The sequence below is a fragment of the Pogoniulus pusillus genome, chromosome 25 (genome assembly GCF_015220805.1).
Source record: "Pogoniulus pusillus isolate bPogPus1 chromosome 25, bPogPus1.pri, whole genome shotgun sequence".
In the NCBI taxonomy this organism is placed as follows: Eukaryota; Metazoa; Chordata; class Aves; order Piciformes; family Lybiidae; genus Pogoniulus; species Pogoniulus pusillus.
The window spans coordinates 13,006,733-13,030,493 of record NC_087288.1 but is presented as its reverse complement, the minus strand read 5'-3'; the positions used below and the strand labels follow the sequence as shown (position 1 = coordinate 13,030,493).

The following is a 23,761-nucleotide window of genomic DNA, read 5'->3' as shown; positions in this document are numbered from 1 at the left end:
AAGTCAAAGCTAAGCATTTGCTACTGCTAGATTTTACTACCAAGGTGCTCAGCAGAACTACCACTGGACTTCAGTAAGTGAATTTTAAGGCTCATTTTACTCTACAGCAGGACTTTTGAATTACTTTCTTCTTCACTTCTTTGGAGACATTAAACGATCTCTTTCAGTTCTTTGTGGATAATTATGACATTAAGGCCATGTCATGTTACTATATTCTGCTATTAAACCATCAGCTATATCCTGCTATGGGGATTTACACTAAAGGAAAAACTAATGGCTAGAACTTGCTTCTCTTTTGAGCAAATGAAATGTGCTTCACAGCAGCAAAGATGCAGGGCTACTCCTAGTGCCCATTCTGAGAGCATACCCTCCCAGCCCACCACAAGTGATAGAAGGGCAAAGAAAATACAGTAGGTAGGAAACATTTGCTGAGTGACAGTCAGCCCTCATCTGTTTCTAGAAGTGGTAAAGACTTAGAATCATAGAATCAGTCAAGGTTGGAAGGGACCACAAGCATCATCTAGTTCCAACCCCCGTGCCATGGGCAGGGACATCCTACCCTACATCAGGCTGGCCACAGTCTCATCCAGCCTGGCCTTAAACATCTCCAGGGATGGGGCCTCAACCACCTCCTTGAGGAACCCATTCCAGGCTCTCACCATTATCATGCTGAACAACTTCCTCCTCACATCCAGTCTGAACCTACCTATCTCCACTCCCTCTAGTCCTGTCACTCCCTGATAGCCTAAAAAGTCCCTCCCCAGCATTTTTGTAGCCCCCCTTCAGATCCTGGAAGGCCACAAGAAGGTCACCTGGGGGCCTCCTCTTCTGCAAACTGAACAGCCCCAACTCTTTTCAGTCTGTACACATAGGAGAGCTGCTCCAGCCCTCTGATCAACCCAGTGGCCCTTCTCTGGACATGCTCCAGCATCTCCACATCCTTCTTGTAATGGGGGCTCCAGAACTGGATGTAGTACTCCAGGTGGGGTCTCACTAGAGCAGAGTAGTAGGGGAGAATCACCTCCCTCGACCTGCTGGCCACACTTCTGATGCAGCCCAGGATCTGGTTGGCTTTCTGGGCTGCAAGTGCACACTGCTGGCTCATGTTGAGGTTCTCGTCCACCAACACCCCTGAAAGTGGACTTAAAGCAGTCCTAGGACTGCTAAGACCTTAATAGGACTTAAAGCAGTCCTAATTGAAAATACATGACCACTTTTAATTAACTTTTTAAATTAGTTAAGTGTATGAGGTGCAACTAGAATATATATTAATGAATTTTACCTCCCTAGCAAGCTACTAGATCTACCCTGAGCGTCTGTCTGTGATGAATCATTTGTTCATCAGAAAAGTTATTGTTTCTCACCTCATCAATTACCAGAAAGGATGTTTACATGTGTGCATCTATTTTCATACAGCTCATCTGTCAGTTTTAACTAGGTTCTAATTCTTTCCATCACTACTAACTCTTACCTGTTTATCCACGTGCAGCAAGTGGGAAGTTGTTTTGGAACCCATAAGGTATTTGCTATTGTAAGTGTTTTTCTTCACTGGTTTATAAATCTCCCAGTGGGTTTCCTCCCTGTCTGTGTCGTGTTACCAGACCCAATGGGATTTATTTGTCACATGTTCTGTCACTGTTCTTTTCATATTTGCTTTCACAAACATGTTATGCTTGGACAGCTTCAGAAGCAACAATTATAACTAACTTTTCAATGACTTTTCCATCAATGATAAATGTGGGTTGCCATATATCACTTTTGTTACTGATTATTTATGCACAGGAAAAACTTACTACTACTTTGAATTACTGATTTCCTTGAGGGAAAGTTAGTGCTGCTTCAGGATAGTTACAAAATATTTTTATGTAATCATGAAAATGTTCTACAAAATCACTGGTTTGTAATTTGGTTTTCATTTGGCCTAGCTGTAATTTCCCCAAAATAGGAGATTGGCAATGAGAATATCTAGGGTGTATATCTGTCTCTCCACTTCTATTAGTACTAATCACCAAGCTCTCCTCAGATTTTCATGGCAGCATTGGAAACCTAATCTCTGTATTGTCTTTGCAGACTGATAAAAAAAAACCAGAGTATTTTGAAAGAAAAAGAATGTAAATAAAAGACTGCACACATCAGGCTCAATACAAAAAGTGTCCAAAGTTCATGCAGACTCTAAAGGTAGTTTTTCTTGAGTAAGTAAGCAAGCATGTGCTGACTTTTAAACTATGCCTTGAGCTGAGGATTTGATTTTAAACTATGCCTTGAGTTGAGGATTTGATTTTTATATTTGTGAAGTACTACATTCACATTTAGGGAAGTCTAAACGTAGCAACACAGACCTATGGCACAACAATCTGGAAATAAAATGACAGAGAGAGGACATTGGAAATCACCTAAAATTGCATTACTGGTTGGAGTGTGTTTTGGATTTTGTTGGGATTGTGTTGTTGTTAGCTTTGTTTGGTTGGCTGGTGTGGGTTTTGTTTTGTGGGTTGTTGGGTTTTTGGGTGGGTTTTTTTGAGGCAGGAGGTGTTTGGTGGTTTAGTTGTTTGGTTTGGTTTGGGTTTTGGTGGGGTAATCCACAAACAAAGTTTGAAATAAACCAGATGAAAACAAGATAAGAGAAAATAGCCTGGACAAAACCAAGTATCATGCAGGATCAATGAAGGAACTTGCCAGCAGAAGTAATACAAATGAGGAGATGGAAAAAGGAGAATATTAATCTTATAGTGGTCTTCCAGTATCTGAAGGGGACCTACAGGAAGGCTGGAGAGGGACTGTTGACAAGGTCTGGTAATGACAGGATGAGGGGTAATGGGTTTAAACTGGCAGAGGGGAGATTCAAATTAGACAGTGAGGGTGGTGAGACAGTGGCACAAGTTGCCCAAGGAGGTTGTGGATGCTCCCTCCCTGGAGGTGTTCAAAGTCAGGTTGGATGAGACCTTGGGCAGCCTGTTCCAGTGGGAGGTGTCCCTGCCTATGGCAGAGGCTTGGAACTGGATGATCTTTGAGGTCCCTTCCAACCTAAACCATTCTATGATTCTATCAATGTTTTAAACCAGACTTACTGTATATGACAGTAATCATAAGAGAAAGTGAATGAAATCTAGGAATTCTTTTCAAATGTGCACAAGAGACTCCTTTTTCTAGCAGCTTCAGCATTCTTCAGTTACATGGAGATAAATCTGGAAAAAGATGCTACAAATCCTTCATATAAAGACAGTGGTTTGGTGGTTTCGGTCGGTTGGTTGGTTTTTAATTCAACAGCTTGTTCTAAGGATAGACCTCTTAGTTTGTCTCAATTATCTTCCCATTTTCTCCTCCCCCCATGCCACACACCGAGCTCACAAATCACAGTGTGAAACTAAGCTGTGCATTAATGCTCATGTCAAAATATGGTGGTTGCAAGCAATAGTTAGAGAGGCAGAGAATTTCAGCTATTAAAATTCTGAGGGGGAAAAAAAAAAGTATCTCACAGTTTTACACATCAGCACCTAAACAGAAGTGAAGAGGTAGTTTCACACCCCATTAAAAGACTGATAGTGAAAATGATTATGTCACAGTGTTCTAGCTTTAGCTGCAAAGGATTAGTGATTAGTTGCCCTTCCTGGTGACCAAATCTTTCTCCTGTAATAAAGATGCCAGTGGCACCATGGAGGCAGAAAGCTGGGTGAACAGAGCCCAGTTTTTGTAAGCTGCTTGTATAGCAAGAAACACAAATTGCAGGTATTTAGATGCATGGGGCATTGCCATTCTCAGCACTCTCATCCTAAATCACTCTTACCTCTGCTTTCTGTAAGGTGTAGGCACTTGAAATTCTGGGTTTGGTGGTTTAATTTTGGGCTGGCAGTTATGGACCATGTTGGCAGGAGAACAGGTACAGGTTCATACTGGTCTTTTCAGCTTTGAAGTATCTGCTAATCTGCCTTTACAGTTTTGCTAGAAATAAGGTTTGTGTCATGGCAGTTGTGTCATGCCACTGATGTTAAGCATGTAAGGAAACTGGTGTACTATTTTGTACAGTTTCCTGGTTTGTTTTCAGAAAGAACATTAAAAGCTTGTCTCCAGGTCCAAGGAGAATGTAGGTACCAAGTACAGGGGGAGGCTGGCCCAGATTTTCCTCTTTACAAATATAAATCATAGAATCATAGAATCAACCAGGCTGGAAGAGACCTCCAAGATCAGCCAGTCCAACCTAGCACCCAGCCCTAGCCAGTCAACTAGACCATGGCACTAAGTGCCTCAGCCAGGCTTTTCTTGAACACCTCCAGGGACGGTGACTCCACCACCTCCCTGGGCAGCCCATTCCAATGCCAATCACTCTCTCTGTGAAGAACTTCCTCCTAACATCCAGCCTAGATTTTCCCCAGCACAATTTGAGACTATCCCCCCTTGTTCTATCGGTGGTTGCCTGGGAGAAGAGGCCAACCCCCACCTGGCTATAGCTTCCCTTCAGGGAGTTGTAGACAGCAATGAGGTCACCCCTGAGCCTCCTCTTCTCCAGGCTAAACACCCCCAGCTCCCTCAGCCTCTCCTCATAGGGTTTGTGCTCCAGGCCCCTCACCAGCTTTGTTGCCCTTCTCTGGACACGTTCCAGCACCTCAACATCTCTCTTCAATTGGGGGGATAAATGTACCCCAGATGTAAATATCCCAGATGCCAAATGGAACCAGACAGATTTTGGACAGCAGACTGGTGAGAGAGTTTCTTTATATGACTCCTTCAAGTAAAACAGCTAAAATTAATATTATGAAGTTTCCATGACATTTTAGCAGCCTGAACATGGAGACTGTTCTATTTCTGAATTCCTCAGCATCTCAATATTTTTATAATCACTTGCCCTATCACATAAAAAAGGCAAAGTAAAGCTAAAAAAATCAGGGTGGTAGTATAAAAGGTAGTATTCAATAAAAAAAACTATTTCTCTTAGTTTTTATTAGCAACAGATACAACCTAACTGACCCCCATAACAATTTATGTAAACTTCCTGTGATTTTTTTCCCTTAAAAATGGGAGTAAAGCAGTGTAACGAGCATGAGATTGCCAAGGGAAGTTAATAGAAAAGCCATAAAGCAACCAATTCCTGAAATTACCGTTATCCTAGCTTTTCATGTTCTCTTCCTTAACAACTTCAGCTATTAAGAGGATTACTACTTGAGATTTTTACTTAAGGCTTTATCCAGTAAGAATATCTCAATGGAAGAAACACAACAAAAGCAATGAGTAAGGAAGCCTCAGGCTGAACATTTTTACTGGATTCTTGGGGACTCATTGGATGTTTTCTTTATTTTAGAGGAAAGATCTGATGATTTTTCTTACTTATAAAAAAAAACCACCTGGAATATTTCGTGGCAAGTCAGCCACAATCACAATATTGTAACTAATAAAGTAGACTTGTGGGGAAAGTATCCACAACTTAGAGGGTCACAGGGAGTAGGTCCTGCATCCTGTTAGCAAATCTGCAGCAATAAGTGTAAGCCAGATATGAAGGATTTTGGATATAGCTGCACATCACAACACAAGGAGTTGTGTGGGAATTTGGAGCAAGCTGCTGCATGCATGAGATTGCACAGCCTAACAAATAAATATTGCCAGCTCCTGAAAGTAGGGCAGGTATGGTCTTCACAGCAACACACTCAGACTAGTGCCTCTGACCGCTCAGCATTGTAAACAGGCTCAAATACAGTGCTTTCCTGACACGTATGTGTTACCTCCAGTTCTGGACTTACCTCATGTCTGTGGGGTTTTCTGTTTCACTATGCAGGGGACTGGCACAGCATCTGATTTGGACAGAGGTGCCTATGTGCAAATTGTGACCCAAAGCCAAACCTACTCCTTTTAAATCTCTCTGTACCACTGGTTTTCTCTCACAAGATTTTTGCTCCTGGACACAAAACCACTTCCCACCACGCTATTCAACACTAATGGCATTCTTGTGCCCAACTGATCTGGGAAAATAAGCCTTCCTTACTTATCTCCTCAGGAGAGTTTATTTGGCAGGCTTTTCTAGATGGCTAGCAGAACAAACTTTGTGTAAAATGTAGGGATGGTGACCCTTTTCTTTTAAAGCATAAATAAAAGAAATGCCTCCAAGAGACTTTGTCATAGAATCACAGAATGTCAGGGGCTGGATGGGACCTCAAAAGCTCATCCAGTCCAACATCCCTGCCAGAGCAGGATCACCTAAACCAGATTACAGAAGAATATGTCCAGGCGAGTTTTGAATATCTCCAAAGAGGGAGATTCCACAACCCCCCTGGGCAGCCTGTTCCAGAGTTCTGCCACCCTCACAGGGAAAAAAATCCTTCTCATGTTTAAATGAAACTTCCTATGTCTCAATGTAAACCCCTTGGCCCTTGTCCTATTATGCAATAGTGCAATGATCAGAAGACTCGCTCAGGACAGAGGGGAAAAAAGAACTGCTTATTCTGCACACAGGAATTTAACCCCACATCTTTCACCTTCCTCAAGAAAACTTATCTCTGGGACTGCCAGGAAGCCATACTTTGAGATCACCTACCCTAATATGTTATTGAACTCAAGTGCACTGTTCTGCAATTGGGTCAGGTCCCTAGAAAGTATTACTGAGCTGTACTTGTAGCCCTCACATATTTGTGCAAAATAAAGTCTACACTTGGAATATGTTGTCTACATTTAGTCTATATCTGGGGCTAAACTATAGCAGTTATTCTATCACCCAGTGACCTCTCTGCAATGGAGAAGGGGAATCAGAAAAAAGAAAGAATTCCCACAGGCTGAAATGAACACAGATTTAACAAAGTAGCCAAATTAATACCAATGCCAGTACAAGATAAATCCTGTCATACTCAGTCCAGCAAAAACACTGCAGTCCTAATATCCAAGAAGGTAGTCCTCCAGAGTAGAAAGAAGGTTAAGGTGGGAGCCAAAGCAAGAGAGCCACAACTCTTCAGCAAACTTCCTCCTTTATGCTGAGTGTGATGCTTATGGGCTGGGATACACCTGTGAGCCAACTGAAGTCAGTTGTCCTAGCAGACTCACAACTGCTAATGGCCTGCAGCCCAGGGTGGCCTTTGATTCTGTCCCAGCAAAACCAGAACATGTACTTATATGGGTACTTGGAGTGTTTAACCTCCATTGCCATCATTAGAGTTTTACTGAAATCAAGTAAAGGACCTGTTTACCCCAGAGCAAGTTCTGAACTCATCATTATGTTTTGTCTTCCTGTTGCATAAAGGATTTCTTCAGAGTCTGTTAGCTGCTGACTTCCAGTTGAGCCTCTACTGTCACAGAAAGGCACTCCAAAAGTACCTTTAAAGATCAAAGACTAACCCATGGCAGGCAGGATGCAAGAGAACTTGCTCTGAGCACCAGAGGTCTGTGTCAGTTGTCCGTTACATGGGAAAGAATTTTGGCTTAAATTTCTGCTAGCTACACAAGAAAGTCAGGCTTCAAAGTGATTTAAACCTAACTAGAATGAGATGTAGCTACAATATGTTTTATTATTTCATTTCCTATACCTCTCTCCAGAAATAGTCACTGACTTATTTTCCTAATCTCAATATTTTAGTATAATAACATATTTTTTACTAGAAACCAAGATGGGTTTCAGGATAGCTGACAAATCTTGAGCAGCCATCTCCTCAGTATGTGGCAAATCCTTCAGTGTATGTCAGTCTACTGTTACAGTCCCAGCCACCCTGAGTGTCTCTTTCAGCTGGCAAGATGCAATCTGCTTGCTGGAAAAAACAGACTCCAGGTAGGAGATTAGGTGGCCCACTTTCAAAACCTGCTCAGCAAGCATGAGCATAATAAGGAGACAGCATGAGATTCAAGGGCCCTCCTTAGATTTACAACAGTCCTGTAATCCAGCAGGCATTAAAGAACTGTTATGTAATCCCAGTTCTTCCTGTAAAATCCAGGATTCATGAAGTGGGAAAAGGACAGAGGAGGAAAAGAGAAAACATTCCTAGCTTAGTGGTTATGTATTCACTTGGCACAGGAAGATGTGAGTTCCCATTCCAAGGACTGTTTATGCATTTTAAGCAATGGCAGTTTCAATGAAAAATTCAAGTACAGAAACAAATTACACCTGGTCACTTCTACCAGTATCTATCACTGATAGTTGTCATCTGTCTGAGTTGTCAAACAGTACACTGACACCACCTCCCTTCAGATTCTTCACCAACTTTATTCCTTTGGCATTCAAGAAGACAAACCATCAAGGGTGCTTCAGCATGCAGAAAAATTTTGCTAACTCTATTCAAACACAGCAATTAAGAGAATTCATCAATTTCAACTGAATAAGATCAAAGCAGTCCCCCATCAATTGTCTGTTTAGAACAACTCAAGGAAGATTAATTTCTATCCATGTGCTTTTGATTCCAATAGACGGTTGACGACAGAAGAGTAGAAAGCAAGCTTTTTATCATCAGTCACTTTCATCAGTACTTGAATACCCACTGTGCACAAGGATTCACACCCTCCTCTATTTTTAAGACAAGAAAGCAACCTGCCGATAACTGCTGAACCACTAACCATTCAAAATGACCACTTGGAAAGAACGTACACACAAGAACTGGAAGGTGTCCAGAGAAGGGCAATGAAGCTGGTGAGGGACCTGGAGCACAGCTCTGTGAGGAGAGGCTGAGGGAGCTGGGGGTGTGCAGCCTGCAGAAGAGGAGGCTCAAGGGTGACCTCATTGCTCTCTACAACTACCTGAAGGGAGACTGTAGCCAGGTGGGGTTGGTCTCTTCTCCCAGGCAACCAGCAACAGAACAAAGGGGGACAGTCTCAAGTTGTGCTGGGGGAAGTATAGGCTGGATGTTAGGAGAAAGCTGTTGCCAGAGAGAGTGATTGGCATTGGAATGGGCTGCTCAGGGAGGTGGTGGAGTCACTGTCCTTGGAGGTGTTGAAAAGACTGGACGGGGCACTTAGTGCCATGGTCTAGTTGATTGTCTAGAGCTGGGTGCTAGGTTGGACTGGATAATCTTGGAGGTTTCTTCCAACCTAGTTGATTCTATGATTTTAAGAGTCACTGTGCTCTGCTCTGGTACACCTAGTTTTAATTGAACAGCAGATGCAGTCTAAAGTTAGAACCTGGGTTCTGGATATAACATATTGGGTAAAGAAATAATCCACAAACTCACAACAGTCCTCCAGGAACTGCTATCAACCAGCCACTGGGCAACACTACAGAAAAAGAATCCCTGTCATTCTCTGGGATCCAGGCCTCTTAAAGGAGGGGATTCCAGACACTGTTTGAGTGGACTTTTTAAAGTACTTAACAGGGACAAAGTGGGAAGTGAAGAAGGGAAGGGAGAGAATAAAGAGCTAAAAGGCTTCACTAAGTGCAACTCAGTAACCAAAGCATCCACCCGGGAGACAGGAAAGGAGATAGGAGCTTACATCTACCTCCCTAGGAATACTCTAACCAGAAAAACATTGGGTGGAGTATTCTTAATCCTGAAATATTTAGCTGCTTACGATTTCAGCAATAAAGCATTTACTATTGACACCCATGTCCCAGCAGGCCAAAACTGAGCACGTTTATTCCATTTTTATGCATACCTTACTCAGGCAAATTCCCATCAACTTCAAAGGAAGCCTAAAAACTTAGAGGCATTCAATTCTCACATTATCTATGGCTGTGTCTCTATTTATGTTCTCATGCATGACCTGGCATGCCTCAGGGTCCTGCTCCACAAACTTTCAGACCAACGCCCGGCTACAACATGCCATGGCTCACATTCAGGATCTGGGTTTGAGCTTTCCTTGGCATGGCAACTGGGTGTGAGAGATATGGGGACAAGGGATCATTGCATGCCTGGGTCTTGCCCTGGTACAACAGTGGCGTTCAGCCTGCATGTACTTATGAACCTAGAGAAATGGGAAGGACTCTCACAAGCCATGACACAGAAGTACCCTACCTGCTCAAGAAGTTTTCATGGGCATTCTGCAGAACATAATGCTCAGATAATATTAACTGCAGGAAAGCACAAAAAGGCAAACACTAAAAAACAAGAGTACCTCAAAAAAAGTATGTGCAGTTTGGCTTTGGATTAAGTGGAACTGTGCTAGAAGTCACCTTACCCACTGTATTTGAAATCAGTGTATAAATGAAGCCAAAACCCAGTCATTCTTTACTTTAGAATGTAAACCATGCCACTTATTCACAGTCCTTTAGTCCTTACCATAAGTGTTCTCCCTGGACAGCTAAGTCTTGCTGAGGAAGATGTGTGTGTTAGCCTCATTACAATGGCATGGGAATGTTAAATATAGTGAAGCACTCTTTGTTTCCTTAATTCTTTGAGGTGGAAAATTGCATTTTTATTAAAGGGATTTAAAAACCAGTAACTTGATGACATTACATAGGGAATTCTCTGGGGACAAGAAATTTTTAACAAGTTGCAATTTAGCTTATTGTGTACTCAGTTGTAAATACGCACTGAGAACTGGGCCATTTTTCTCCTTTGTAATCATGGAATCATAGAATGTCAGGGGCTTAAACTGACCTCGAAAGATCATCTGGTCCAGCCCCCCTGCCAGAGCAGGATCACCTATATCAGATCACACTGGAACACATTCAGTTGTTGAATATCTCCAGAGAGGGAGACTCCACAACCTCCCTAGGCAGCCTGTTCCAGTGCTCTGTCACCCTCACAGTGAAAAAAATCTTCTTCAGGTTCACACTGAACCTCCTCTGTCTCAACTTCCACCCCCTGCCCCTTGTCTTGTCACTGGGCATCACCGAGAAGAGGCTGGCTCCAGCCTCCTGGCACTTAACCCCTTACATATTTAAAAGCATGAATGAGGTCACCCCCTAGTCGTCTCCTCTCCAATCTAAAAAGCCTCAATGGACATTTGTTTCTTACGTCTCCAGGGTAGAAAGTTTCTTTAAGCATGCACATATGTTCAACTTCTGATCTTTGTTCTACATTTTTCTTAGTGTTCTCTTAAAACTGCAACGACCATTTCAATTTTCCCATTTTCTTTTCTTTGCTGTCTATGTCTTTATTTATTTGTTTGTTGCTTCTTTCAATCTGTTTTTCTCTCTCCAAGTGCACCTGGCCTGCTGGCTTATACATTCTCCCTGTCAGGTGAAGTGCCACATGCATTTCCAGCTTCTGCCTCCCTCAGGAATCAGTAAAATTCTGTTTTGAAGAGGCTGCTTTGCAATTATATCTTGTATACAGCTATTACAGGAGTGAGTTTATCATGGCACAACCTGGGATTTTTTTGTTTTGACTCAAACTTACGTAAGATTTGATATTGACCTGGATATCAATATCCCATTTATAAGCAACAACAATGCAATTCATGTTCAAGGGGGCATTGCAGTCTTCTGAAATAGCTCTCTATTGGAGCAATTTCCACAAAATTATCTTCTTCACTGTGCAGAACCCTTCATTTTCTTTGAGGTACAGCTTCCCACACAGCTTTGTTTCTTACCAAAATAGTAGTTCTGTCAAAGGCCAGTCATTGTTTAGTTCCCTTTTTGGTTTTTTGCCTTCACATGTAAAATTCACATTCTTGTAAGATCATTACACATGAGAATTGTACTGTTGAAGTTTTGGGGGTTTTAACTTTGCAATGTTTTGTGTTTTTTTTCAGTAAGATCTGCTTGTCAGCCCCATCTACTGTACCATCACCTCTTTTCTTTCTAAAACTTCTATTCTCATCCAAGAGAGTTCTGCGGCTTGGCAGTCTAACACAGCTGCTTCTGCACTTAAGTCAGAATCTCATATGATGCTTCAGTTTTGGTCTTTATTCCAATCAGATCTCAAAATCAGTATCCCATAAACAGGGGGAATAAAACACCCAAAATATTTTTGTTCTTTTAGAAATATTAAATAGTTTTCTATTTTGGATATCCTCTCAGATATCTGAAATCTTTCCACTCTATCAGATTTTTTTTTTCCTTAACACAAAACAGTAATTAGCACAAAGTAATTAGATCGCTCTTTTTGTTGACAGGTGGCCCTGCCTATTGCAGGGAGGTTAGAGTAGATGACCTCTGTAGTCCTTTCCAACTTCTGTAATCCTTTCTGACCTCTCTAGTCCTTTCTGACTACTGAGGAGAGGCTGAGGGAGCTGGGGTTGTGCAGCCTGGAGAAGAGGGGGCTCGGGGTGACCTCATTGCCATCTACAACTACCTGAAGGGAGGTTGTAGCCAGGAGGGGTTGGTCTCTTCTCTCAGGCAACCAGCAACAGAACAAAGGGGGACAGTCTCAAGTTGTGCTGGGGGAAGTATAGGCTGGATGTTAAGAGGAAGTTGTTGCCAGAGAGAGTGATTGGCATTGGCATGGGCTGTCCAGGGAGGTGGTGCAGTCACCGTCCCTGGAGGTGTTGAAGAAAAGCCTGGCTGAGGCACTTAGTGCCATGGTCTAGTTGCTTGGCTAGGGCTGGGTGAGAGGTTGGAGGTCTCTTCCAGTCTCTCTTGAGACTGTCCCCTTGTTCTGCTGCTGGTTGCCTGGGAGAAGAGACCGACCCCACCTGGGTGCAACCTCCCTTCAGGTAGTTGCAGACACCAATGAGGTCTGCCCTGAGCCTCCTTTTCTCCAGCCTAAACACCCCCAGCTCCCTCAGCCTCTCCTCACAGGGCTGTGCTCCAGGCCCCTCACCAGCTTTGTTGCTCTTCTCTGGACATGTTCCAGTACCTCAACATATCTCTTGAACTGAAATTCTTCTAACTGTGATGAATCTTTCTGGATGTAAGGGGTAAGCTGACAAATATTTGTCAGTTATTTGCAACACTGGAGCTTGCAAGGGAGGGAAGTTGATGTTTTTCTTCTTCCTCTAGCTATTGATCTGTTCTGGTTCAAAGCAATATGTTGCACAGGCAACGATATGCATCTACCTAGGACTATTCAAGGCCAAATTATCATTAAACTTTTCCCTCAACCTGAAATTAAAAGAAGCTTTGTGGCCATTGGAAGGAGCTTCTTAGGAGCTGCAAGCCTACAGGAAGTGAATGGGAAGAGCTAGTACTTTGTCAAAGGAACCCAAAGTGACCAGTCTCTGAGTAGAGAGCCATCAAATATCACACACTTGGGATACTGATTCTTTCAGACCCACCTACAAATAGCACTACTCGTGTGGGTCAGTCAGTTTTGGTTCCTAATCATGGTGGGTCCTGATCCCTGTGTGAATATGAAGGAGTGATGCATAATAAACTGGACCCTTCTAGCCTGTTTTAGCTACATTTATTACAAATCCTGTTAAATCCACCATCTTGATTAGACTGATTGTTTTTGCTAGTGTCAACAACACATAGGAGTTGAGGTTTCACAAGCAAATGCTATCAATGTGCTGCATGCCAACCATAAGCCCTGGTGAAACATCAGTGGCAAAATGCACTTAGTTCTAGTCATCAGTGATCCACAAAACTTAAAGAGAAAGAGAATGGATTATGTCAGAGCAAACAAGAGGAGCCCAGCTCACTTATTCTGGCAAAACAAAGACAGATTGTAGATCAATCAAAAAGGCACTTTTGAGCTAATGGATCATGTTGGCACAAACCCAAATCCATTCTGTGAATAAATTTTGGCTGGAAATCACAAAAAAGCATGAGAAGATCCAGCTTCTGGAACAAACTCTGAATAAGCAGTATGAGAACAAAACCCTAACATTTTAAAACAGAGGATGGTCAGTTTATAAAAAAGATTTATCTGACATGCTGCCTGCAAAAACAGATTGGTCTCAGAGGCTCAGTGGAGAGATGGGCAGTCTTCCTGACCCCATAAGCCACATTCTCTTTTCTTCACAGAGCCACATAGACTTTAGAGAGCTGTGGGGAGAGTGGATAGCTCAGCATGTTCCAGATCTTTTAGTGCTCCCTTGTGGATTTGGGCTGGATGGCCTCTGCATCCTGGCTCAAATCACGTCAGTTGGCTCATGTCCCCTAGCAGACTCCAAACCAATGTAGCCCACTGCCACGTGAGGGCTGTAACCCCAGCGTGGCAGGTCACTTGGTGTGCAGCTAAAAAACCTGAGACACTCATCCCAAGCCCTTTCAGTCACACACACTGAGATGTAATATTCCTCCAACCCACAGCTCTCAGGTACCAGGCTGTCCCTTCTATCTGCCTGTCTCCAGACTATGGAGAAGAAAAACCATCTGGAAGAATGTCTTGTAGAATAAGGAGGGTGTTTTTTAAGAACTTGTTCTCTGATCTGTATTTTTAGCAACAGTAGCACTAAGAACCCTAGTGAAAATTGAACATTTTGATGCTAAGTTATCATCATCAGGGTGAAACACTGTACTGGTAACTTGAAAAGATTTGAGATTTAAAAGGCAATAACAGTGTCCTGGACTGCATGTTCTATCAAAGCCAAAATACTCACAGCAAGTGTCAAAGACAAGGCTATGTGCCATTTATTAATAGAAGATGAAGCTATTGCTGAGCTAAGAAGTAGCCTCGAGTTACTAATATAATTAAAAATTGGGATGAATGAAGAAAAAAATAAATCACGAGTGGCCAAAGTGTCAAAGAAATGGCTGAAAGACAGGTCTAAAAAGCAGTTGAAACATCCCCTTTTCTGTTTTCTTCTACTTCTTCATAACATTAACCTTTTTTTCACCCTCTAATACAATCCTCACACTCTTCTCTGGTATTTGCACAGGTTAGTGAGGTTACTTTCCCTTACAACATAGTTCTGTTTATCACATACGTTTAGAAATTGCAAAAGAGGCTGTGCTTGTCCATGTGAAGCAGAAAAAAAAGTCATAATGAACAGGATGGCAACCTTTGTTTTCGGGGGGGCAGTCACAGGGAACAAAATATGCAGGAAAATTAATCAGAAGAGCAGGCATGGGCTCACTGTGGGTTGTTCAGTTATCTAAAGGTTTTCATTGTAGGATTTCCCCATCTCCATTTTCTCTGCAGTTAAGAGTTATTTTTCCTACCCTGGGTAAACAGAAGCTGAGGGAGCTGGGGGTGTTTAGCCTGGAGAAGAGGAGGCTCAGGGGTGATCTCACTGGTGTCTACAACTACCTGAAGGGAGGTTGTAGCCAGGTGGGGTTTGGTCTCTTGTCCCAGGCAACCAGCAACAGAACAAGTCTCAAGTTGTGCAGGGAGAGGTCTAAGCTGGATGTTAGGAGGAAGTTCACAGAGAGAGTGATTGGCATTGGAATGGGCTGCCCAGGGAGGTGGTGGAGTCACCATCCCTGGAGGTCTTCAAGAAAGCCTGGATGGGGCACTTAGTGCCATGGTCTAGTTGATTGTCTAGAGCTGGGTGCTAGGTTGGACTGGCTGAGCTTGGAGGTCTCTTCCAATCTGGTTGATTCTATCACTCTATGTTGTCTTCCTTGCACAAGTACTCAGCTATCTATAGAAGCAATAGCTTCTACAACATAGAAAACTTCTACATGGAATTTAGTTCCTCATCTGTGTGCCTTCTTTTTGCCATGCAATAGCAGTCTGGATGAATTCTTCACAATGCTGTTCCTTTCTGCCAGATACTTAACTTCAGTCAAATAGAAACTTGAAGTAAATTCTTCAATCTAAGCATCCCAGTTGCCTTACAGTCTGTATTTTGAGAAGATTAATGGAAGTAAGCATATAAATAACCAAAACTTTATATTTTGCAAGGCAAAAAACATATGGTTTGTTGTCTCTGAGGATGTTATTTGTGCTAGAACATTTTTTTCCCATATATTCATAAAGCCATTGCTTTTTGGACATTAGATGATAATTATCACAGAATCAAAATGGACCAAACTCCAAGCAGCACATGTAAAGAATAAGGGAAGCTGTGGCATGCAGCATCTCCCGAGTGTCTTGCCTCTCCAAGAGCTGAGCTACATCAGCAGAGCTGTTTAGTAAGACCCTGCCCTGCCTTTATCTTGCAATTCCTCTGTTCATCAGAAATTGCACTCCAGAGGTCATACAATCCATGCAGCAATGGCTCATATATTAGGAGGGTTTTACTTTGTCTCTTACAGTTTATTCTTTATGTGAGTTTTCTGTATTACAGCAAAAGTATGACGGTGCCTGTGATTACTTTATCATGTTATTTCTGCATATACCTCAGCAACAGGCACTATACATCTCCCCATTTCAATCAGAGACCAGATTATTTCTGCAGCTGTGATTTTTTTGTACTCTTCTTGATCAATGGTTTTCAAACATCTTTAAAATAATTACAATAACATTTGAAAGTAGGGAATGTCTCATCTGAAGCACCACGGCAGTCTTAAAAAAGGGCATCACTAAAACTTCAGAAACCTTTTTTCTACATGAATTGGTAGCGAATAATATTTCAATATTTGATTTGGTTCTTTGCAATGCCAAGGTTATGCTGGAGGTATAACCTTTAAAAAAATAACCACTTAAACAAAAAAAAGGTATAATACAACTTTGTGGTGATTTTCAAACTGCTGCACTGCACTCAGCTCCAGTGTCCAATTTCTGCCTGCCTGGACTTCTTTGGAAGCAAATGGTTATTTGTGTGAGAGATCAGACTATGTATACCAGTCTCAGACAGCACCATGTGCACATTACAGATGGACCCTGCTGATCTGCTTCCTTTTCTATAGGGAAGTTGGACAGAAGCAGTTTGGGTAGCACGACAGGCAGATGCCATCTCTCATTTGAATGTGTTATGAGGTGTTCAAGGCTCTGTTATGTTTATATATGTGGATATGGTCTAAGCTTGTGTCTTCTGTGTGACAGAGGTCACCTGCACAACCTCTGGTGTGGCCTCAGCATTTCTCCTGCCAGTTCTAGTAGGGTGGTAACATCTCACAATCTATCCTTGTCAACCAAGGCCTGGGGGCAAAATGAGACTTTGCAGGGATACTGCAGCAGACTCTTAAGAGTCCTTTACTGATAAAGTTACGAGTCTGAGAAGAAGGAGGATGGTGTCAGCACGTTCTTTAGCCTTCTACTATCTTTCCTGTTTATACATAAGTGCACACAATGTACCAAGTTGTTTCATGAGCAAATATGAAGCAAATCGTAGGTGGGAAAGCTGAAAGATCTATTTGAGGGAATAATGGCAATATTAGCAAGATAAAGTCATTATGTAGGCATGTCTCCCACTGAGGAGTTCTTGTTTTGTATACATGTTTCTATAAAGAGTGGGGAAAAATAGAAGAGGCATTAAATGCAGCAGAGAAAATCCAAAGAAATGCCCTTACCTCAACCAAACAAGAACACAGTGCACATCTAAAGGCAAGTCAATGGGAATTCTGCTTTAGTGCTTCATTTCTGGGCTTCTTTAATTACACTGTTCTTCATTTTATAAATTCTACTACAACCCGTAAGTTGTTTGTCTCTGATCATAGAATGTGGTTTCCATTTAAATGTAAGTTATGTGGTTTTACCAGTTTGCAAAAGAGACAACCTTTCACTTGCCTTTCTCTATTACCTGCCAATACATTTTTAGACAGTGACGCATTGCTGGTTTGGAACATGATGGAAATGAAAACAGAACAACAAATCAGCAGGAATTTCTCAGTTACATAAAGGATAATAAAACTGGAGATTCTGTGATAACTATGCAACCCAATGAGTTTGCAAATGATCAGCAACCACCTCTCCATCATTCAAGTCGCTGTTGAGAAAGAATTTGTTCTGGGTTTTACAGACATTCAGTTTACAGTGATACAGAACATGTTATTCCAAATCTTTGAGGGTGAGAACAAGTCAAAAAACTTTTTCTCCTAAATAATCTATGCATGACATTTTTAGTACAAACATCAGAAGTGAAAATATATTTTATTCATCACTGGTGCAAGGATTGATCCATATTAAATCCAGGAATAAGCATCATATTTTGGCCCAGAACACAGACTTGGCAGGGTTTCTTCTAGTTGTCAATCAATTCTGAATAGATTGCTATGCCTTTATAGAGTCCCACTGATTTTATACACAGAGACTTACATATTTGTCAGGTAGAGAGAAAAAATGAGGTTATGAGCTTCCTTAAGTTGCTTTCTAGCTAATTTATCTGTATGTATTATATTGTTCCACAGAATCACTGAGTCAACCAGGTTGGAAGAGACCTCCAAGATTATCCAATCCAACCAACCACCCAGCCCTAGCCAATCAACTAGACCATGGCACGGAGTGCCTCATCCAGTCTCTTCTTGAACACCGCCAGGGACAGCAACTCCACCACTTCCCTGGGCAGCCCATTCCAATGCCAATCACTCTCTCTGGCAACAACTTCCTCCTAACAACCAACCTAGACCTCCCCCAGCACAACTTGAGACTGTGTCCCCTTGTTCTGTTGCTGGTTGCCTGGGAGAAGAGACCAACCCCACCTGGCTACAGCCTCCCTTCAGGAAGTTGTAGACAGCAATGAGCTCTGCCCTGAGCCTCCTCTTCTGCAGGCTGCACACCCCCAGCTCCCTCAGCCTCTCCTCATAGGGTTTGTGTTCCAGGCCCCTCACCAGCTTTGGCGCCCTCCTGTGGACACCTTCCAGTACCTCAAAATCTCCTTTGAATTGAGGAGCCCAGAACTGGACACAGCACTCAAGGTGTGGCCTGAGCAGTGCTGAGCACAGGGGCAGAATAACCTCCCTTGTCCTGCTGGCCACACTGTTCCTGATCCAGGCCAGGATGCCATTGGCTCTCCTGGCCACCTGGGCACTCTGCTGGCTCATGTTCAGCTACTATCTATCAGCACTCTCAGGTCCTGCTCTGCCTGGTTGCTCTCCAACCACTCTGTCCCCAGCCTGTAGTGCTGCTTGGGGTTGTTGTGGCCGAAGTCCAGAACCCTGCACTTGGCCTTGTTCAATCTCATCCCATTGGCCTCTGCCCACCCATCCAGCCTGTTAAAAAAATGAAACAAAATACCCACAACCATGAGTTCGAGCCTTACAAACAAGTTTTCTGGTGAGATTTAATATTAATAAATAATTTTTCCACAGTTTATTATTTTTCACTTGTATGTTAATATTCCTTTTAAAATTAACTAATCAAATTGATATCAGCTGTCATAAATAAAACCATGAAAGGAGGCCTATATGTTACTTTGTGATGTATGGCATCAGACTGAAGATCTCAGGATTATATCATGTTCAGTGTCATATGAATTTGCTACCAGCATCGAGTGGCTCCTTTCTCTTCCAGGAGTGGATGAAGGAAGTAATTCCACTCTTTCAATTACAGATTAATTAAGGTGGGAATTGGTTATACATACAAGAAAATTCCACTAGCATCTATTTTGTCTATGCCAATCAATCATATTAAAATGAAACTATGAAAAATCCACTTAATCTCAACATGATGCCTCCTGACTTCTCAAACATGCTTTATCACTACCACTTATCTTTTTTTCAAGAAATAAACTTACAGTTCATGGAAGAAGGGACTTGTCACTTGGGAGATCTACAGAGAGTTGTCAGGGCATATAAGAAGGCAATAAGAAAGTCCAAAGTCCTCTTAGAACTAAAACTGGGAAAGGAAGTAAAAGAGAATGAGAGCCTCTTCAAATCTATCAGTAGCAAAAGCAAAAATAGGGAAAATGTGGGTCCCCTGCTGAATGAAAAGGCAGCCCTGATAATGAAGGATGCTGAATACCTGAAGGCCTTAAGCAACCTGTCCTAGCAGAAAGTGTCTCTGCCTATGGCAGGGGGGTGGAACTAGATGATCTTTGAGGTCCCTTCCAACCTAAACCATTCTATGATTCTATGGCTGTGTGATCATTCAGCAAGACTTGGACAGACTGTAGAGCTGGGCAAAGAGGAACCTAATGAGATTCAACAAGGATAAGTGCAGAGTGCTGCATCTGGGAAGGAATAATAAGCTGCACCAGTGCAGGCTGGGAGGTGATCCGTGGAGAAAGACCTAGGAGTCCTGGTGGACAAGAAGTTATCCATGGGACAGCAATGTGCCCTTGTGGCCAAGGTCAACAGGATCCTGGGGTGCATTAAGAAGACTGTGTCCAGAAGATCAAGGAAGGTTCTTCTCCCCCTCTACTCTGCCCTAGTGAGACCTCACCTGGAATATTGCATCCAGTTCTCGGCTCCCCAGTTTGGAAGGGACGGAGATCCACTTGAAACAGTCCAACAGAAGGCTACAAAGATGATTAAGGGACTGCAGCATGTCTCCCTTATGATGAAAGGCTGAGAGACCTAAGGCTTTTTAGTCTGGAGAGGAGAAGACTGAAAGGAGATTTAATACAAATATATGAGAACTGGGTGCCAAGAAGGAAGGAAGAGCCTACTCTCACTTGTGCCCTGTGACAGGACAAGGGGCAATGGATGTAAGCTACAGCACAGGAAGTTACACCTCAACATGTGGAAGAAATTCCTTACAGAGCACTGGAACAGGCTCCCCAGAGTCTCCTTTTCTGGAGACTTTCAAGACCTATCTGGATGCATTCCTGTGTGACTTGAACTAGATTCTATGGTCCTGCTCTGGTAGGGGGTTGGACTTGATGATCTCCAGAGTTCCCTTCCAACCCCTATCATTCTGTGACCTCATACTCCAAAGATACCACATGTTAACTTCCATTTATAAAATAATAGAATCATAGAACGGTTTAGGTTGGAAGGGACCTCAAAGATCATCCAGTTCCAACTTTGCTTTTTTTCACACCCTGACTTATTTTATTCTCCCAAATAAATTTCAGCTTTTCCCTGTTCCTGCACTCAGTACACTTCCAACTTTGAAATCTTGACCACAGTAGAATTCTCACCAAGGGCCAGGAGAAACACAAAGCCTCCATACTAAGCATCCATATGTTTAAACAATTACTGCAAATGAAGTCCTTACAGCTGCAGTGTGCTGACGAATACCTGGCTACATTTCCTGATGCAGCACACCTTAGCTAATTCAGAAAAGTTTAAAGACCAATGGAATAATGAAACATAGGCTACATAAATAAAACATCACCATTTGGCTGGAGCATGATTTAGTGTGTACCAAAATATTTGCAAGGTGAAAAGTTAGTCGGATGAGTGCCAGTTATGGGACAGCCTTCTACTATTCATCCTCTGCTTTCAAACACAAGGCCTGTTTCTAAGACATCTAAAATATTTTCCTTTCCATTCTCTTAATTTTCACCTCAGCTTCTCAATTTAGTTCCACAATTCAAGAGAGATGCTGAGATACTGGAATGTGTCCAGAGAAGGGCAACAAAGCTGGTGAAAGGCCTGGAGCGCTGTGAGGAGAGGCTGAGGGAGCTGTGGGTGTGCAGCCTGCAGAAGAGGATGTTCAGGGGTGACTTCGTTGCTGTCTACAACTACCTGAAGGGAAGTTGTAGCCAGGTGGGGGTTGGTCTCTTCTCCTAGGCAACCAGCAACAGAACAGGGGGATACAGTCTCAAGTTGTGCCAGGGGAGGTATAGGCTGGATGTTACGAGGAATGGGCTGCCAGGGAGGTGGTGGAGTCACCATCCCTGAAGGTGTTGAAGAAAAGCCTGGATGAGGCACTTAGTGCCATGGTCTAGTTGACTGTCTAGGGATGAGTGGTAGGTTGGACTGGATGATCTTGGAGGTCTCTTCCAACTTGGTTGATTCTATGATTCTCCAGTATCCTCAGAGAGAGAAGCTGAGGTGTTGTTTGTAGTATTAGGAAAAATCGTTAGTGTTTATGACTTTTCCTTATGCTCTTAGTTCTCTCTTATTTTTTATTATGGCTTTTCTGGCAGCACTTGTCTTGCAAATACTGAAACAGCATCAATAACTCTAAAGATGTACAGATGAAACACCTGTTATATACAACCTTCAAAGCAAATCACCTCTGACCTTGGCTTGTTTGCATTGTGTTCTGGTTTTCACGTGAAAGGGGAGTTGTGCTACAGCCCATAGCTAATATTAACCCCCCATCTTCTTATATGTGGTGCACCAACTCTCTTATGAATTGTACTCTAATATACCCTTCATATTAAATGCTACAGATAGATAAAGAAAATGATTGCATCCTATTAAGCCAAGCCCCTATGCAAAACATCCATATCAAAGAGGGCAGAGTTGTTACCTCCTTCTCTTTTCTGTTGAAAAATACTTTTTGTTTTTAAATGCTAAGTGGGTGTGATTTCACCTAGTAAACAGCAAACAACTGAAGTTAGATTCACCCATTCTATAAAATGCAGATTACATAATATAACATGATGGCTCTGTTCCATCATGCCTCATTATTAGGTTGAAAATTACTGACACTGTACATTTTTTCTCTTTAGTACTCTATCATTTTAAATTATGACTACACTGCAGGTTACTCTATGTAGTAAATAATCCAAAAAACATTTCCTGCCTGGCACCTACTAACAGTGAGCAACAGCTTCCCTCCCCAGTGGTCCTGGGGCCTTACTTAAATTCTCATGAGGTAATTACATTCTGCCTGCCTGAGGTCTCATTTAGATTTTGCAAATGTATACTTCATTTGTCATGAGTTTGTAGTGGTGCTGCAGGCTGTGGAACAGCTTCAAGTAGGTGCTGCAGCAGTCTTGCTACCTGAGTATAACTTACCTCAGCTGTTTTCCATACCTTTTAGAAACACAGGATAAAAACGGATAGAAAATAATTTGGTGGTGGTGATGTTTGTTCTCAGATTTTAAGAATAAATGCTTGAGTTCATCAACTTCCTGGAGATTCAAAACTACTCATTCTTCATCTGTGATGCTAATGGTTGGCAGGTTATCTAACGTTTCTGACATTGCTGCAAAGAGCAATGTTAAACTCCTTCTAGAGAGAACTATGTACTCACTGACACTCTGAGGGAGCAGAGAAGGGAGTAAAGTAAAATAAGAAGAAATAATCATAACCTCAGCTTTTAAATCAGTAATTCCAGCCTGAACATCCATATCCATAGTATACACCTTAAAGGAGTATATGATAGAAGATTGAATTAATTTGAGGCAAAGTGCCCTTCAATAAAAAAGAGGCAAGTATTTTGGAAAGTATCATCTCAGCATAATTAGGCATTTAAAAGGAAGATAAATTCTAGTTCACCTTCAGAAATGTTGGACAGTAGATAGTGATCCAAAGGCGACATAACTCTAAAAACAACAGAACTGCATCAAAGTTCTGTTGCATGGCATTAAAGGTTCTATTACAGTGATAAGTTGTTTATCTCCCATCCAACACAATTACTCAAGATTATGTGTACCATTATGCTCAGTGAGGACTACAATCAAGAGGAGAAAAACATCCATGCATCACATTAGAAACAAACAGACATTTTCTAAACCAGGCTTTTTGAGGGGAGAAAACAAAACCAAATCAAACAACAAAGTCATCCCCCCAAAACACACAAAACAACAACCTCCAATAACAACAACCCAAAACCAATACAAAAGCAGAGGAAATCATCTAAAACCAGAACAGCTGTTTTTGTGTTAGCTCAGAAGATTCATCTTGAATTCAGAAACCCACAGTGGAAGTCCTTAGAGTGATAGATGTCTGCAAACAGATTTTCCTCTATCATGCAACCCAAGGACTACAAAATCAATTTCTGCTTTATTAAATTTTGGGCAGGATTTTCCTCAGTGCCTGAAAAAACTGGTGTCAGAACTTACACACCTATTGACAATTCCCAAATAAAATCACAAGGACCTCCAATAGGGGCTACTCATATCAACACGTGCAAATGAAAGCCTGTTTTAAGTGGGGTTTTGGGGTAAGGATAAATCTATTCAACAGTTTCTTCATCTCCAAGCTCCACATTAATTGTCACAATATTTTATGTAAGTAAATATGTCTTCATGTATTTAAATGATATCTGTGATCAAAAAAAAACTTAAGGATACCTTCAAATTCCCCAGTAAGGATTCACAGTAATAGCACATGGGGTAACTGACGCAATTTGCCCAAGTTCTACCATTC

At 42.1% G+C, this 23,761-nt stretch overlaps 1 protein-coding gene across 1 annotated transcript in view; it reads left to right on the top strand.

Moving 5' to 3' along the window:
- LOC135186622 (spermatogenesis-associated protein 7 homolog) overlaps nt 1-23,761 on the top strand; it is a 101,400-nt gene that overhangs the window by 421 nt on the left and 77,218 nt on the right. The window lies entirely within an intron of this gene.